Source organism: Euprymna scolopes, chromosome 1, assembly GCF_053919585.1.
Source record: "Euprymna scolopes isolate OS-2025 chromosome 1, ASM5391958v1, whole genome shotgun sequence".
In the NCBI taxonomy this organism is placed as follows: Eukaryota; Metazoa; Mollusca; class Cephalopoda; order Sepiida; family Sepiolidae; genus Euprymna; species Euprymna scolopes.
This window is the reverse complement of record NC_136482.1, coordinates 187,175,597-187,191,577: the sequence shown is the minus strand read 5'-3', so window position 1 is coordinate 187,191,577 and position 15,981 is coordinate 187,175,597. Positions and strand designations below refer to the sequence as shown.

The window sequence follows — 15,981 nt, the reverse complement described above, 5'->3', positions numbered from 1 at the left end:
TTTAAAGTTTAACTTATGTTTCATGCTTTTTTTTTAAATGTTTAACTTATTTTGCATGTTTTTTTAATAATAATTTAATTAGTAAAAAGTAAAACTGGTCTAAATTGTTTTAAAATGCACGTGATGCTACAAAAGGATTTCAATGAATTACTTGTGCCACTCGCTCTCTCCACATAAATTCATAAAGATACGAACTAAACAAATTCAAAGAAGTCCCGTTGACTCGTTCCATTTCACTCAATCTTTGTTAAGGTTGCTTCTTGGTCTACAAAATTTTAAGTGGCAGCCATGTTGATTTATTTTACTCATTCAATTTTAATCGCGCATTTCTAGAGTTTCAATGCGTAAAAAAATTAACTTTTTACGCAAAATTACTTCTCATGTAATAATGTTTGAGATTAGAAACATTTTTAATGCCTTATTTTTCGCATATCACCTATTTAGCGACATTGCAACCATTTTTCATTTAAACTAATTTAGCATTACAACGTGATATAAATTCGTTTAAAAGTAAATCTCTCTCTCTCTCTCTCTCTCTCTCTCTCTCTCTCTCTCTCTCTTTCTCTCTAGTTGTTTGCTATTTCTCGTCTACAGTTTAATAGATTTTGGGGTTCTTTAAAGTACAGGATAGCAAATTTTTCAATAAAAAAAGTAGACACCATGACAAAAATAAAACCAACACTAGCAGAAATAATAATAATAATAATAATAATAATAATAATAATAATAATAATAATAATAATAATAATAAACCAACCCCGGACAAGAACAACCATACCATAAATAAAAATACTAATGACGAACAAGATAAATGCAACTGTAGACACCGCACACTTTGCTCAGTTCAAAATAAATGTCTAACAAAAAGCGTAGTTTATCAAGCAACAATATTTGCGAAAGAAAACCCGAATAACAAGAAATATTACGTAGGTATGACTTCCTTAGATTTCAAAACCCGATACTATGACCACAAGAGTACATTCAAAAATAAAAAAACACCGTATAAAAACAACACTAGCGAATAAATACTGGGAACTCAAGGAAAGCAGACATTCGCCGGTAGTCGAATGGAAAATAATAAGACAAGCTACCACGTGCAGAATAGGTTCTTATATGGTTGACTATTATAGAAAACTGATCACATATACTGATAGAAGATTGAGACACAGGAATGGGTATGTTTGATCTGGCATAATGATGATTCATTAAAATTGTTAGGTCTGCGTTCGCGCCTGGTCCACAAAGTATGGAAATAAAAAAATTAAAAATAAAAAAAAACGTTTACAAGGGTTTTTGATATAGATGTACATAATGATACTTTGCTAAATATGTTTTAACTTAAATAGGGATGGTATAATAAAATACATATATATATATACATATATATATATATATATATATATATATATATATATATATATATATATATATATATATAATGATTTGTGTGTGTGTGAGTTCGTTCCCTATGGACTCGAAAACGTCAAGACCGATTTTTATGAAGTTTCACAATAAGGTACTGTATGTGTTTGGCAGTATTCTTAGATGTAAAAAAGACATGCCAGCATTGTTCATACCAAGGTTTATACAACAATAGCCTCGTGTATAAGACCGTTCGCTACTTATTTAGAACTAGCGGCTGCGCCGCATCGGCACCCACAACGCCGAGTCAAACAAAAAAGCGAGTACACTCAACATCAAGTACGTTCAACATCGTCTTACCCTCAACGCTAACCCTGTGAACTCGGAGTATGGGAAATTATCATATGCACAAAACAAAATCACTGAAAAAAAAATATACCCTAAGGATAATGACTAACCCTTGGATAAAATGATGGTGAAAATTGTTACGAACTTGCCAGGATTCGAACCTGGAATCTTCTGATCTGTAGTCAGACGCATTATCCATTGCGCCACAAGTCCTGTCCGTATAGCGAAAGATGTTACCACGACTGTAGAAAGACTGTGCTAAATTCCGTTGACATGGACAGGTAACTTTTTCGATAATTGCACGAAACTGTCGAAACCCCTTTATTCCAGGCTTTTTATGTTACTCGGCATTGTTCGTTACGAATCATGTATAGACAAGGACAATCTAGGAAGCCACACCTTTCAGGGAAAAACAAAGAATTTTTCAATTCGGTGCAGACTGCATCTGCATCCGTTCAAAAGTTTTATTCGTATATATACACATAAATAAACATTTAGAATTTTATTAATAGTATAGATTACATTTGATTAAAAAAATAAAATACATAAAAATCTTCACTGAACGAAAATGTCATATTCCAAAAATCATATAAATTGATTAAGTATTCTTTTTTTTTTTTAATTAAGAAAATCAAATTTTACGATTTTAGCGATTAACTTGTTTTAATTATTTTAATATAAACAAAATCTCTGTAGTCGACTTGAATTCTCGCCCTTGAATTTTGGAAAAATTGTAAATCGTATGGACGCTATCGCCCCCCCCCCCTTCGCTTTCTGATAAAATTCGATTTTCTTAATTAAAAAAAAATGCTTGCTCAATTTACATAATTTTTGGACTATGACATCTTCGTTATGTAACGAGTACGTACATCATAAAGAGTTGTCTTATATTTTTAAAACTAAATGAAATTCAAAATAAACACAAATTGTTCTTATGTTTTCTATCCGCCTTATATTTTTTTTTAGCCACGCCTGCTGCATTCACTTGGATAAGGCAAAACTATTTATTCGTTCTTTTCACATCACTAAGTATACACCGATCAGCTATCCCCCCCCCCCCTAACTTACTCCCATACGTTCTGCTCACTGAACTTTCTCCTTTGCTGAGCTCTGGACACAACGTCGATCTCGCCAGAAACAGCAGGTGAGAATACCATGGTCATGGACGGACGGACGGACGGACGGACGGACACACACACACACACACACACACACACACACACACACACACACACACACACACACACATGGCATAAGCACGTTTTAATTTTTTTTTAAATCAAATTTTCTGACGAGCGACATGGGAGAAACGGGAGTTGCCATGTGTTGTTTGTTTGTTTTTAAATATGCTACCATTCAAGGGCGAACAACTCAATTCAACTACCGAGATTTGGTTTATATTCAAAATAATTAAAACTTTTTGTTTCACTAAAAATCTTTAATTTTGATTTTCTTAGTAAATAAAACAAACAAAAAAAACAACAAACTATTTGATCATTTTTCGTCATTTTTGTGATATTACATCTTCATTCCGTGACGAATACATACATTCTAAATATTTTTCTGTATTTTTTTTAACTGGACCGTATTTTAAATAAGAACCGATTTTTGTAAATGTTATATAACTTGTTGATGCAAATTCAAAGATTAAAAACTATTTGAGAATAAATATAGAATCAGTTAATCTATACGTTTTTTTTTTTAACAAGGAGGAACATTATTTTATAAACATATCATTATACACAAAATACTTCAAATATAACACATTGATTTTGTCTCTTGGGAAATAAAATACAGTCATTTTGGGAGCAGTTTTATGAATGATTTCACTGAAATAGAAAATAACCATCCTTCTTAATAATCGGTACTGTAGGTCCGTGACCGCAGGACTTTATCTGTGACGTTGACAGGTCACGTGACTTTTAATAGAAAAGACTAATCTTATGGAAAGCAAGGCTCTACCTTTCGCCAGAACAGAAATCAAAAAGTGCTAGAGGAAAGAATAGGCCGTCTCCGAGAAAAAAGGGTGGTTGTCTAAAACACCTCCACGAAAAAAAAAAAAAAAAAAGAAAATAAATAAATAAATAAAAGAAAAATCGATATGAAAAATGAAAAATCGGTACGCGCAATGAGAAGAAACTATGGTACATCTAAAATCACGGAAATTAATCAAGTAGTTTTATTTTTATAAAGAAAATCATTTTTAAGCGAATTTGTTTTTCAAGTGACCCTAAGATGACCATGCTAAGAATGGCTTTCTAAAATCTCGCAAGCTTGACTTATTTGATCTCCCTTCTTTCTTCAAGCTGTTTACAGTATTGCGCCGTGAGATTGTCGTTTGTATTGTAGTCATAAAATTTAATTTTCTTTTTTAAAATATAAAACTACTTGATCAATTTACCTGATTTTTGGTGTACGATATTTTCTTTTCGTCACGGGTACGTACATCAAACAGATTTTTCTGTCTTTCATGGAGAATCCTGGACAAGTACCCTCAAAATACGCATTTACATGAGATAAAACGTGGAGGTGATTTTGAAAGAAAATGGACTTATACTGTCTTTCATCGTTTTAGGAAAAAGGTCAATATCGATCCAATTAAGTTTTTCTCTTATTTTTTATTTTTATTTTTATTTTACTCCTAAAGCAACGTTCATACACACTTTTCACAAAATTTTTTTTTCTTTTCTTCACTTTCATTTGTAAAAGGAATTAAATTAAATTTATTCAAAATTCCATGTTTCTCGTCCGTCACTATTGTTGTTGCTACAAATAAATATATCAACCCTGAGAAAAGACATGTTTTTTTTTTAACGTGATAATATTCTTGGTTCCTTTTGTACAGTGCTGATTTAATGATGGAGTGAATGCGTTTTGCTTTCGGCCATTAGTAACAAGACGTTAAAGTTGACTTCTTCCAGAAAAGTTTTTCAGTTTTAATTTTATGACGTCATTAATTAATGAAAACCAAGTAAATCTTCTCAAAGATGTGGTACTTCATAGCCAGCAGCTCTGCTCTTGGATCTAGGCCAATGGTATTATTAGGTTGGTTGCTTGTTTTACAGCATATCAACCCTTTTCAGGTCATTTTATGCCGAATCCAGTTATTTTGAAGAAAAGTTTTTTAATAGAATATATTTGTTTTTTGTTTTTTTTTCAAGTCGGTTTCTATTTAACCCATAGTTGGGACTCTAACAGGTACTACCACTCCGGGTCAGAGTGGACCTGGGAGCAATGGCAATTAAAGGGTGGCTCCACATTCCCCAAAGCCCGCAAGCTGGGGCCTCACCATCGGATATAGTTTAAGATCATATCCAAGACCGGCATTATTGGGAGGACATCGTACCAGTCAGTTATGGCGCCTTATTGTTTCAGAATAAGGCGCCGAAACTGGTTGGTACAGTACCATTCTGATGATGTCATTGGGCTAGATCCAGGAGTAGTCATGAAGTTCAATACCTAGTTTATGACGTCATTATCTAACGAATATAAACTAAGTATTCTGTAAGAAAAATTAGAATATATCATCTCCTCGACACGGACTAAGAAGTTATTAAATTGTTTTGTTATGTAGCCGGTGGGTGTATAAAATGATTGCAGTGTATATAAATAGCGTGATGTGTAGTTGTTAAAATGTACTATAAGTGGTGACCACCTTGTAAAAAATTTTTTAAAAAATGTACTTTTATTGTTGTATGTGTGTGCGGGCGTTTCACATATAATAAAGCAGTTAATTAACATTCAGGCAAAAACATACCTCTCTCCGTTGTGTTTTCGTCTCTTCTTATTATTCAAGTTTATTACCTACTTGGCCTTCGGACCAAGATCAAAGTGTAGCATCTGTTCCGGCAGATACTGCAAGCTATGACTAGCTATGACTAGCAAAGACCAGATGTGGGGGCAACCCCACATGCCTGACCTTTAACCAGCTCCCATTTCCCACCTCTCGGGAGCTGGTCCCCCTTTTTCCCTTCCCCCTCCCTTCACTCCTCACATTAAAAATTGGCCTTGTGCCTAATTTGCTCGGTGGGGGAGCAAATAAATACCATCTGTTCCGGCAGATACTGCAAGCAAAGACCATATGTGTGGGCAACCTCACATATAAGACCTTGGTCAATGTAGGGGCAACCCTTCATACCAATTGTCACTATCCAACTCCCCTACTCCCCGGGGAGTTGGTCCCCATTTCCCCTTCACTCCTCACATTAAAAATCGGCCTTGTGCCTAATTTGCTCAGTGGGGGGGGGCAAATAAATACCTCAAAGTGTAGTATCTATTCCGGCAGATACTGCAAGCAAAGACCATATGTGGGGAACCCCCACATATAAGATCTTGGTCAATGTAGGGGCAACCCTTCATACCAATTGTCATTATCCAGCTCCCCTACTCCCCGGGGAGTTGGTCCCCATTTCCCCTTCACTCCTCACATAAAACATCGGCCTTGTGCCTAATTTGCTCGGGGGGAGGGAGCAAATAAATACCCTGTTTTTCACATGCTGCACTTCAATTTCTTGTTCTCTGTCAGTGGAGGAGAAATCCTTCACGACTGAGACAATTTTAATTTTTATTCCTTTTCTCCACATAAAAAAAAAAAAACAAAAAAAAACGACCCTGGTGTCTAACTCTGTTCCGTGGGGAGGCATTGTAAATAGGAACAATAGATTATATTTTTGATATAGCTTTATTCTTGACCTCCCATCTGGGCTACAATACATAATTCTACATTATTCTAAAGTTGCGTTTCACCCGGCTTCCAAAACGCGGAGACGATATGTTTCGTGTTAACATGTTCTGTTTAACCCCAAACTCGAAACTAACTGATTATGTGTATTACTAAGTGTTGTGGCGGAAATAACATATGCTACCTCCTAATAGACTACTCCAATCTCAATAAATACCGGAAGACTAAGCCATAAGCTATCAGTCGACATCCGGTACTTGTACTGGGCTGGTCACTGAAGTGTGATGTCTGCACAGATGCTGCACTCAAATTAATTGTTCTTCAATGGAGGGGGAAACCCTTCTAGACTAAGGCAGTTTTATTTTTGCAGAATCCCCTTTTGAGAGGAGCTGGATATATCCCACATTAAACCGACCTTGTGTCACATTTTGTTTCGTGGGAAACAAATAAATAATCAGTCCATATCCAGTGGATCAGCCTAGGTTGTTCAAATAATTTACCTATTGTATGCTTTGCGATACGTTGTTACTTTATTTTGGCGTTCTGTTTTTCTTCGCAACCCTTAACATGGCTATAACAGTGGCGACGTTGGACTTCAAACTCACAGAGGTCACTCGAATTTAATATACCCCCAGCAGTTAAAAGACCTCACGACGAAAAGCTGCATTAAACCAAGCAAGTGTTCAGAAAACAATGAGGTAAGAAGAAAAACAAGAACTCGCGAAAACTAAATAAGTGCGTGGACAGAAAAGTTTGTATTGCAAACTCGTGGGACGTAAGAATATTTTCATATTTTTTCTTCTCTTTGCTTGGCACTGTCACGATATCTTGGCACACCCATAAATACAAAAGAAAGAGAAATACGAATTATTCGTGTTTTTTTCTCGCGTTATTAAATAATTGCCAGCAAACTTTTTTTTTTTTGGCTTACTAAAATAAAACAGTACATAGGGGTTCGAGCTGCCCCCCCCCTCAAGATTATTTTGTGCTATGAAAAGACATAAAGTTGAAGGAATATTGAATATTGCTCGCGACATATATTTTTTTCTTTTCTGGGAAAAGACATTCGGTTGAAATTTAACAACAACATCATCAATGATTATTTGAACACCAGAAACGCTCAGATGAAAGACAACAACAACTAGTGAGGCTAGAGGTCCGGCAATATGAAATTCAACATCACATGAAAGAGATGCTTACTCAAGTCATAAAAAATAATACGTCGACCGATAATAATACCGCATTTTCAAAAGACTCAATATAGAATGCGAACGACAATTTCTGTTACGGACCTGAAGAAGGTAAATCATTTGAAGTTTATTTTCGTCGCTATGAAGATCTATTTAGCATCGACTACAAACAGTGGTCGGACCAGAAAAAGGTTCGTTTACTATTACGGAAACTAGAGACGACCGAGCATAACAAGTTTGGATTTTATATTACTACTTAAAACGTCGGAATAATCTTTCGCTGAAATGGTGGACATTATTACAGAACTATTTAGCTTGAAAGTCTCTTTATATTCCATAAGCGTCTGTCATGTCTGAATTTGCAGAAGAATGACGAAGATGATTTCGCAACGTACGCAAGCATGGTAAATAAAACATTGCGACGAATGCAAACTTGCAGACCTCAGTGCAGACAATTTAAAATGTTTAGTATTTGCGCAAAGACTGACTTCTGGTCGAGATGCAGAAATTAGAAGGCCTGTCCTAACAAAATTAGAAAATGAACCAAACCTATCTCTAAAAAAGTTAACGCAAGATTGCCAGAAAATAGAAATTAATAAGATTCGGGTGATATCGAAGCTGGAGTCTTGCAGATAAAAAAAAAACCCAGACAGACCATTTAAAAACATGTTAAAAACACAAGGGAAAAGGACAAGTATATCGGCACATAGGTTAGAAAGAATTTGAAGAAAGAAAATGCCGTCTCCGTTTAATCGATGTGGTAATTTGCATTGGGTTAAGGACTGCTCAAATTTAACAAGAAAATGTAAAAAAAAAAAAAAAAAAAAAAAAAAAAAAAACACACACACAAAGATACTCATTGCAGAAATAAAATTAAGTACAAACCCAGTGTGTGTTTGGCGGAGTGAAAATAAAAAAGTTTATGTATTACGGAATAACATTAACAAACTCTGACTGGATTCATGAATATAAATTATGGAACCAGCCAATAAATAATTTTTGCAACACGAAAATAAAGAGTACAACAGACGCCCATGTCTTGAAAAACAAACTAAAGGGAAACTTTTCTTGTTCTAGGTCACGAAAAGTCAAACAGAAGGCGCAAACAAACCAATACTGTTGTAAATCGAAGAAAAGTAGCTCTCCCTGACCACAAACCAAGAAACAAAAATCAGGCAGCTTACTCTATGACACCCTCGCCAACCGACCCAGTCGTAAATGCCTTTGCTATTGCAGGCGATTTTTCACCGGATAGGAAAACTTTAGCTAAACTGCCAACAGGTAACAGTCGCAACTCTATTTTCCCAGTATTGCAACATTATTTACTGAGAGACAACGTCACTCAAAAATATAACGTACAGCAAAATAATAGCACTCAAGCTGTTTTTCCACAATATGGAAGAACTGCCAGACCGTTTTACTCGGCATCTTTGCAAAATAGACAGTTCATCAGGTTAACAACACTAGCGGAATACCTTGGGACAATATTGCCCCTTGTCTGATGGATTATTACAAGTGGAGTTTTAGGTGAGGTTTATTGACCCTTAATTACTTGTGGCGAAGTCTACTCACGCCAGTAATCATTTGTTTTATTAAATTCTCGCGATTAATACATGAGAAAATGGCAGTAAAACGTTTTTCTTGCAGGTCAAAAGAAGAATTTCGCCCTGAACAATGAATCCCCCAAGGCTATTGAAACCATCTACGACACATTTGGTATTGAACCTACCCAAATTACAACAGAACCACGACGTTCGCGCAGAAAAAGGAAAATCACCGAGCCGTTCATAGTCCACCCAAAAGAGGAAAAAATACTGACACACCGTCCGGAGTTATCAGCTTGGGAGGTGGGCCAACTAACCTATGTTGCCTACTAATAGACTATTCTAATCTTAAGAAATACTGAAAGACTAAGGTGTCAGTTGATATCCGGTGGACCAACCTAGGTCGTTCGTCGGAACACGCATCAAAGGCAAGTGAGGCAAATCTGAAATAAATAGCACTAATCCTTACATCTCCGTAGAAGAGAAAAAAAAAAAAAGAAATGGTTTAGGTCGCCATCAAAATGTATTTTTTTTATTTACAAAGGAGTAATCATTTATAAAGGCCCGAAGGCCACTCAAGGATAAAGATTAAGGAGAGTACAGTGGTCACTGAGACAACAGTGTAATTATTGTTAGTGGTGAAAATTTGTTAGAATTAGACGTTTCAACTTGTTTACATTAAACTTGAAGACGATCATGTTGTAGTTAGCTGGAAAACAGGCTAGCGGAACAGAATTCCACAGGCAAGAAGTTCTAGGAAAGAAGCTCTGTTTATGGAATTTGCGTTTAGATTTAGACACAGGTAGGGTAGAGGGGAAATTATTGATTCCAGACGAGTTTTTTTTATGAAAGTTGGACAGGGGGGGAGCATAGATTAGAGCTCAGACGAGCACCTTTCAACATGTGGGAAAGAGGTTTCAGGAAGGAGAAAAGTTCATCAGTTACTAGGTTCCGAAGCGTATTTTGAACTTTGTCAATTAAAAAAATAATGTCACACGCTTGCTATGATATTAGACATGGGATCTGTTTGATGTCAACAACGTGAATTTAACAAAATAAATTTCAAAGCGAACCTTTACGTTTCACTTCCGGTGAGATTCAATTTATGGTTTTATCGTCTAATTGAAAGGATCAACAAAAATTGTCAAACATGTCATCTGCGGCAAATCATGTTCAAACGTGAATTTTTTTATTATTATTTTCAAAATCATGTTATAATTGTACACGATTTTATACAAGTAAACTAATAACCAAACGATGCTATAAGTATTTCAATTAAAAATATTCGTAGGATTTAAATTTAATCATTTCGTAAGATGTTCTACCGGATTTTCTTTTTTTTTTGTTAATTTTAGAGGGTTGGTAAAGAATGAGAGGATTTTTTAAAATTATTATTTATTTTATTTTATTATTTATCAGTATCATGGCTGTCACTGGAATTCAGGATACATATCTCTTGGAGTTTCATTTGTAGTTTTTCATACGGGAAGACAGTCCAATTTTTTTTTCATGGGAGTTCACCACTTATCAATGCTCGGAGGCCACCCGAGGACCAAGGTTAGACGATGAGACAACAAGATAAGTCATGGTGGAATTGGAGTAGGGCTAGATTATCTAAGAGGACGACTCTAAAGGAATTTAATCACATTGGATTTGAAGACGACCATGTTATAGTCAGCCAGGAAGCAAACCTACAATATTAAATTCCACAGACGGACAGGAAGAAACTCTGATTACGGGATTGTCGTTTAGTTTCCGGCAGAGATTGAGTACAAAAAGTTGTTGACAGTTGTTGCAACTAGGCGGGTATTTGTTGTGAACGTTTTACGGAGAGGGACCAGAGATTGGAATTCAGTCGAGCATCTACCATAAAAGTAAAAATAGAAGAGACAGTCTAATATTGTCTATTGTGTAAAGGAAGCAGAGAGGCGAAAAAGTATTCGCATACTTAATTTTACAGACAGTTTTACACCCTGTCAAGGCAGGAAACGGGTGCTGTTTGGAGCTTTACTTCAGATGTGACAACAGTATTCCATCTTAGGACGTATTTGACTCTCGTACAGGTAGAGGATTGCGTTAGGAGTTATACTTTCTGGAGCAGTAGAATGATCCAACCATTTTATTTTTGCAATTGATCTGATGCAGGCCATCTATTTCAGGCTAGTGGTAAAAAAAAAACAAAAAAAAAAACAAAACAACAACAACAACAATCATAAAAGTTTTTCAAAGCAGGCTGCTTTTTCAAGGCAATTCGTTCATTCCAACTGGAGCAAAATGAGAATCCACAAATCCCATCAGAATTCAAGCATACGTTATCGTTTAGCAATTCTATTTGCGGCGGATTTTCAAGAATTCTTGCTGCTCTCAGCTTTTCGGCGTGATAATGCCGTTCACTTTTGAACTTTTCTACACTAACCCATATCTCAACTCTGCTCTCCCGAGTGCACTCACCTTTCATGTGTAAAAAAATTTCAGTTTATTAAGATAACTCTCTGAAAATGTAACTATTTTCTTACATGAAATTAAAAGAAAAGTCAAAGATGGGAGGGGGGATAATTAACAAAACAAAAATGAAACTAAAAATATTTCCGGACAAAACCGAACTAGAAAACAATAAATGAAAATAACGAGATTATAAAAAAATTATTGAAAAAAATTTTTTTGTGGATATAATTAAGAGGCCATTCACATTCAAAATATTCAAGTTAAAAAAAATTTATATGATTTGAAAACATTAAAGCCAATCTTCGAATAAATTGGGTGTACGTATTTGTGATGGTTGCAAAAAAATACATACATACGTTTGATATTACTTATCTTTGCTTCGTGGAAGGACAAAATACTGGGATAAAATTTGTTGATGGCGTTTAACATTTGAACATTCATGAACATTCAGTCAAGAGTAATCATACGATTAGTTTTCTGCTGAAGATATCTTCAGCAGAAAACTAATCGTATGGCGAGTAGAAAAAACTCTGGTGTTGTAGAATCATCATATCGTCTAAATCCGAAGATTCTATGGTTGGCATTGGTTTCCCCGATATTTTTCTAGTCAGTATTCTGGTCTCGATTTCCCTGCTGTTTTCCAAACCTCGGCAACTCTTTATAATCTTTAAAGATTCTATTTATTGATGCTGATGTTTTTCCTTCTATAATCGATTTTACCCGGAGTTCATCAGCTTCTTTGACTCATTTACAGCATGCTATTGGAAACATACTCAACGTTGTTTAACTTTGGTGATCTAACGGGGACCGGTGTGTCAACGTGATTATGCCGTATACTTAAATATTCCGATGATATGCAAGTTGAAAAAAGTCTGGTGTTAGGTGATAGGGGCATCATAATATCGTATAAATCCGAAGATTGTATTGTTGGCATTGGTTTCCCCGGCATTTCTCCAGTCAGAATTTTTTTCTAGATAAACACCAGGTACTTACGGGAAGGACTATGTGAAGGTTGCCAACATCCTAAGTGAACGTGATTTTTGTGGAACGAACTGGATTCGAACTTGGAAGACTCAGATCGTCAGTCTCTGTCGTAAACCACTTCACTACCGTCACTTCCCAGGTTGTAGGGTGAATCAGTTTTGGAGAGAGTCTCAACTAATGCACGTAGAGTTAACGATGCGAAAATAATTTGCTTTTGAATGGATGATGAAACCATTTCAATTGGAGCAGATCTGAGCTTGCGTTTTTGACCCGTCCATTTCTCTGTCTATACGTTTATGTATCTAATATTCGGCTCCAAGTTGTCCAATTTTAATTTTTTTTTACACGGTGGTCACCACTTACCAAGGCCTGGAAGCCACTCAGGGATGGTTGCAATCATAAGTATTCGTGGATAAGCATGTCATGTGACATTCACATCCAATTAACGTTTAAAGTTCGAAGTTTTGAATTTTATTTGGAATTTCGCATTACAACATCATTTCTCTTGTAGGTCGATAGAGTTCGAAACTGTTAATACTAGAAACAGGTACTTGTTTACTTCTGTTTCGTTACCCAAAATTTATCAACTTTGTTCGTTCAGAAAAATGTTGGTACGTTGAGGGTCACCAACTATATCCACACGTAGGATGTCCTCGGTATGTTAATATCTCATCCGAAAAATAACTGTAAAACAAATGTGTAGCCACTATTTTTTTTTATTGATTATTATTTGGTAAACCTTCCTCTATATATGTCTAGTGCTGTTGTAAATTTTTTTTACTTTGATTTTGTTTTGAACACAATTTGATAGCATCGCTGCTCGACACTTTCTCAAAAAATGTTTTGGATTTTTCCCCATCTTCCAACCGTTGGTTTAGGGTTCCTCTAAGTAAGTAATGGGACACGTGTCTTGCTTTCTGTGCAATCAATATTACATTCGGTTAAATTTCCGGTCTGGTGTCGGTTTCCCCGCGATTTTCCAACCCTCATCAGTTCTTTCCAATCTTGAGTATCCTACTTGATGATGCTGATTCTTTTCTTATTTAGTCGATTTTACCTGTTCATCAGCTTCTTTTGGCTAATTTGGAGCGTGCTATTGGATGAAACTACTGTCAATAATTTTCCCCACTCTTTATCTGTGCCTAAATCCAAACGTAGATTCCATGAGCAAAGCTTCTTTCTTAGAACTGCACGCCAGTGGAACTCTCTGCCGCTTGCCTGTTTCCCATCTGACTACAACTTGGACGTCTTCAAGTCCAACATAAACAAACTCCTGACAAACCTCCCCCTTAAGTAAGACACTCTATCAAAACCCCCAATACTAATGATTACTATAATACTATCTCATTGATTACTGTACACGCAATAACCCTTATCCCTGAGTGGCCTTCGGGCCTTGATAAGTGGTGACCCCCATGTAAAAAAAAACATACTCACTACCTGAAGGATCTCTCTACCAATCAGCGGTGAGGATCTTATATTACCCTTGACTACTAGAAATATATTTACTCAATGATTTTTGTTTCTTACTGTCGCATGAATGTTTTCTTAACCTCAAATTTGCTCTTAATATTTTTTAAAAAGATCATGTCCGCGTTGTATGATTATTTACCAATATTCCGCGAGGGTGAATGCAGTGCTTTGCACTAGTGTTCGTCAATAATATTGTCTGGTGAAATGCTGTCTTATCTTTTTTGTTTTATTCGATTTTTTCGAAACTACGAATGAAGCTACCGTTGCAAGGGTCGGTCGTTGTCGTTCGCTAATTCGATTAAGAAAAGAGAAACAGACATAAATGCAACAATGGCAAGGGAAGCAAAACAAACTGAAAGTAAAATATAAATGCGGCATATATTTCAAAGAAATGAATATATGATTGCAAAGAAGTGTTTATGCTTTAATGAGTCGACAGAAAGAGATGTATTGTTATCGTAGAGTAGTAGGAGGAGGAGGGTAAGGAGGAGGATCGTTATCCTGACGGGAGAGTCATTCAAGTGACCATGCTGGTATATGTATCAGCTGACGGGTGTGATAATGAATCCTGACCACAATGGCCTTTGGTCTTTTCTCTGGAACCTGTTACTGTTGACGTAACTGTTATAGAACTTTATCTGGTCAGAGAATGAGCTACTGATGTTATCGATTCATGTTTCGGCCAATAGCTGCTGTAGTTTCTGTGACGATAGTAATTATGACGGAAGTCATTGTTGACGTGCTGTAGAATGATGGGCGACGCTGCTGCTTCTGTTGTTGTCGAGTGCGTTTGTCGTGGTAGTGAAAAAAATGCTGATTGTAGAGGAGAAGGCTGCTGCTGTTACCGAATGCAATCGTTGTGATATTGAAGTAGCGTCGTAACGTCTAGCAAGAAAAATGTACGAAAAAAAGTGGAGACTGAGAAGATCGCGTGTTATCGGGCAGTTGAGCTAGGGAACAACGTCCTAAATGAGCAACCGAGTGGAAAGAAGTATTTCTTTATACTGCATTTCTAGTTGCTGCTGATACAAATTTCATGAGATCTGATTGATTAACGCAATATACATATCACTCAGTAGGGATAGTATATATCTTACATCCACGAATGATGGTTACTAGAGATGTAGATACGAGGGGCGTGCAATAAGTAATGCATCTGACCCACTTCCCATAGCAGTAGAGCAACGAAACTTGGCACAGTTATTAGTCTTTCTCTACATAGGAACCACCCAGAGTTATGCATTTCTCCCATTGTTTGATGCAGCTCTGGATACCGTTTTTGTAGAACACCCCAGGTTGGTCCTCCAACCACGACGTGACTTCAGAAATCAAGGCTGCATCATCTGAGAAACGCTTTCCTTTCAAAAACAACTTCATGGCTGGGAAGAGGTGAATGTCAGAGGGTGCAAGGTCAGGAGAGTAGGAAGGATGGGGGAGGATTTCATAACCACACGCCCGTACTTCTGATCTGGCGACATGCGAGTTGTGAACCGGTGCGTTGTCCTGCAAGAGGAGGGTATCTTTGCTGATCTTGCATCGCCTCTTGATTTTGATAGCTTCCCTTAATTTCCTCAAAAGTGAAGCATAATAGGCTCCAGTAATTGTGGTACCCTTTGCCAGGAAATCTGTCATCACTACTCCGTCCTGGTCTCAGAAGACTGTGAGCATGACCTTGCCAGCGAAGTGCTGAACCCTTGCCTTCTTTCGAGGTGGTGAGTCCAAGTGCTTCCACTGCATTGATTGGGCTTTGGTCTCTGGATCATAGTGATGGACCCAGGTTTCATCCTGTGGAATCAGTCTTTTGAAAAACTTTGACTCCTCTTCTTAGCACATCTCCAAATTAATCCTCGAGCACTCGACGCGTTCTCGTTTTTGGAATGGTGTGAGCAACGTGGGAATCCATCTGGCAGACACCTTATGCATATGCAAATGGTCATGAGTGATAGTTTCCACA

General features: G+C 36.6%; 1 protein-coding gene and 1 non-coding gene across 2 annotated transcripts in view; both read right to left on the bottom strand.

The window, feature by feature from the left end:
* LOC145278247 (uncharacterized) overlaps nucleotides 1-15,981 on the bottom strand; it is a 1,121,062-nt gene that overhangs the window by 451,461 nt on the left and 653,620 nt on the right. The gene's annotated exons all lie outside the window — the stretch shown is intronic.
* On the bottom strand, nucleotides 1,851-1,923 carry Trnac-aca (transfer RNA cysteine (anticodon ACA)). Its single transcript has one exon. It is a non-coding gene; the product is annotated as a tRNA-Cys (tRNA).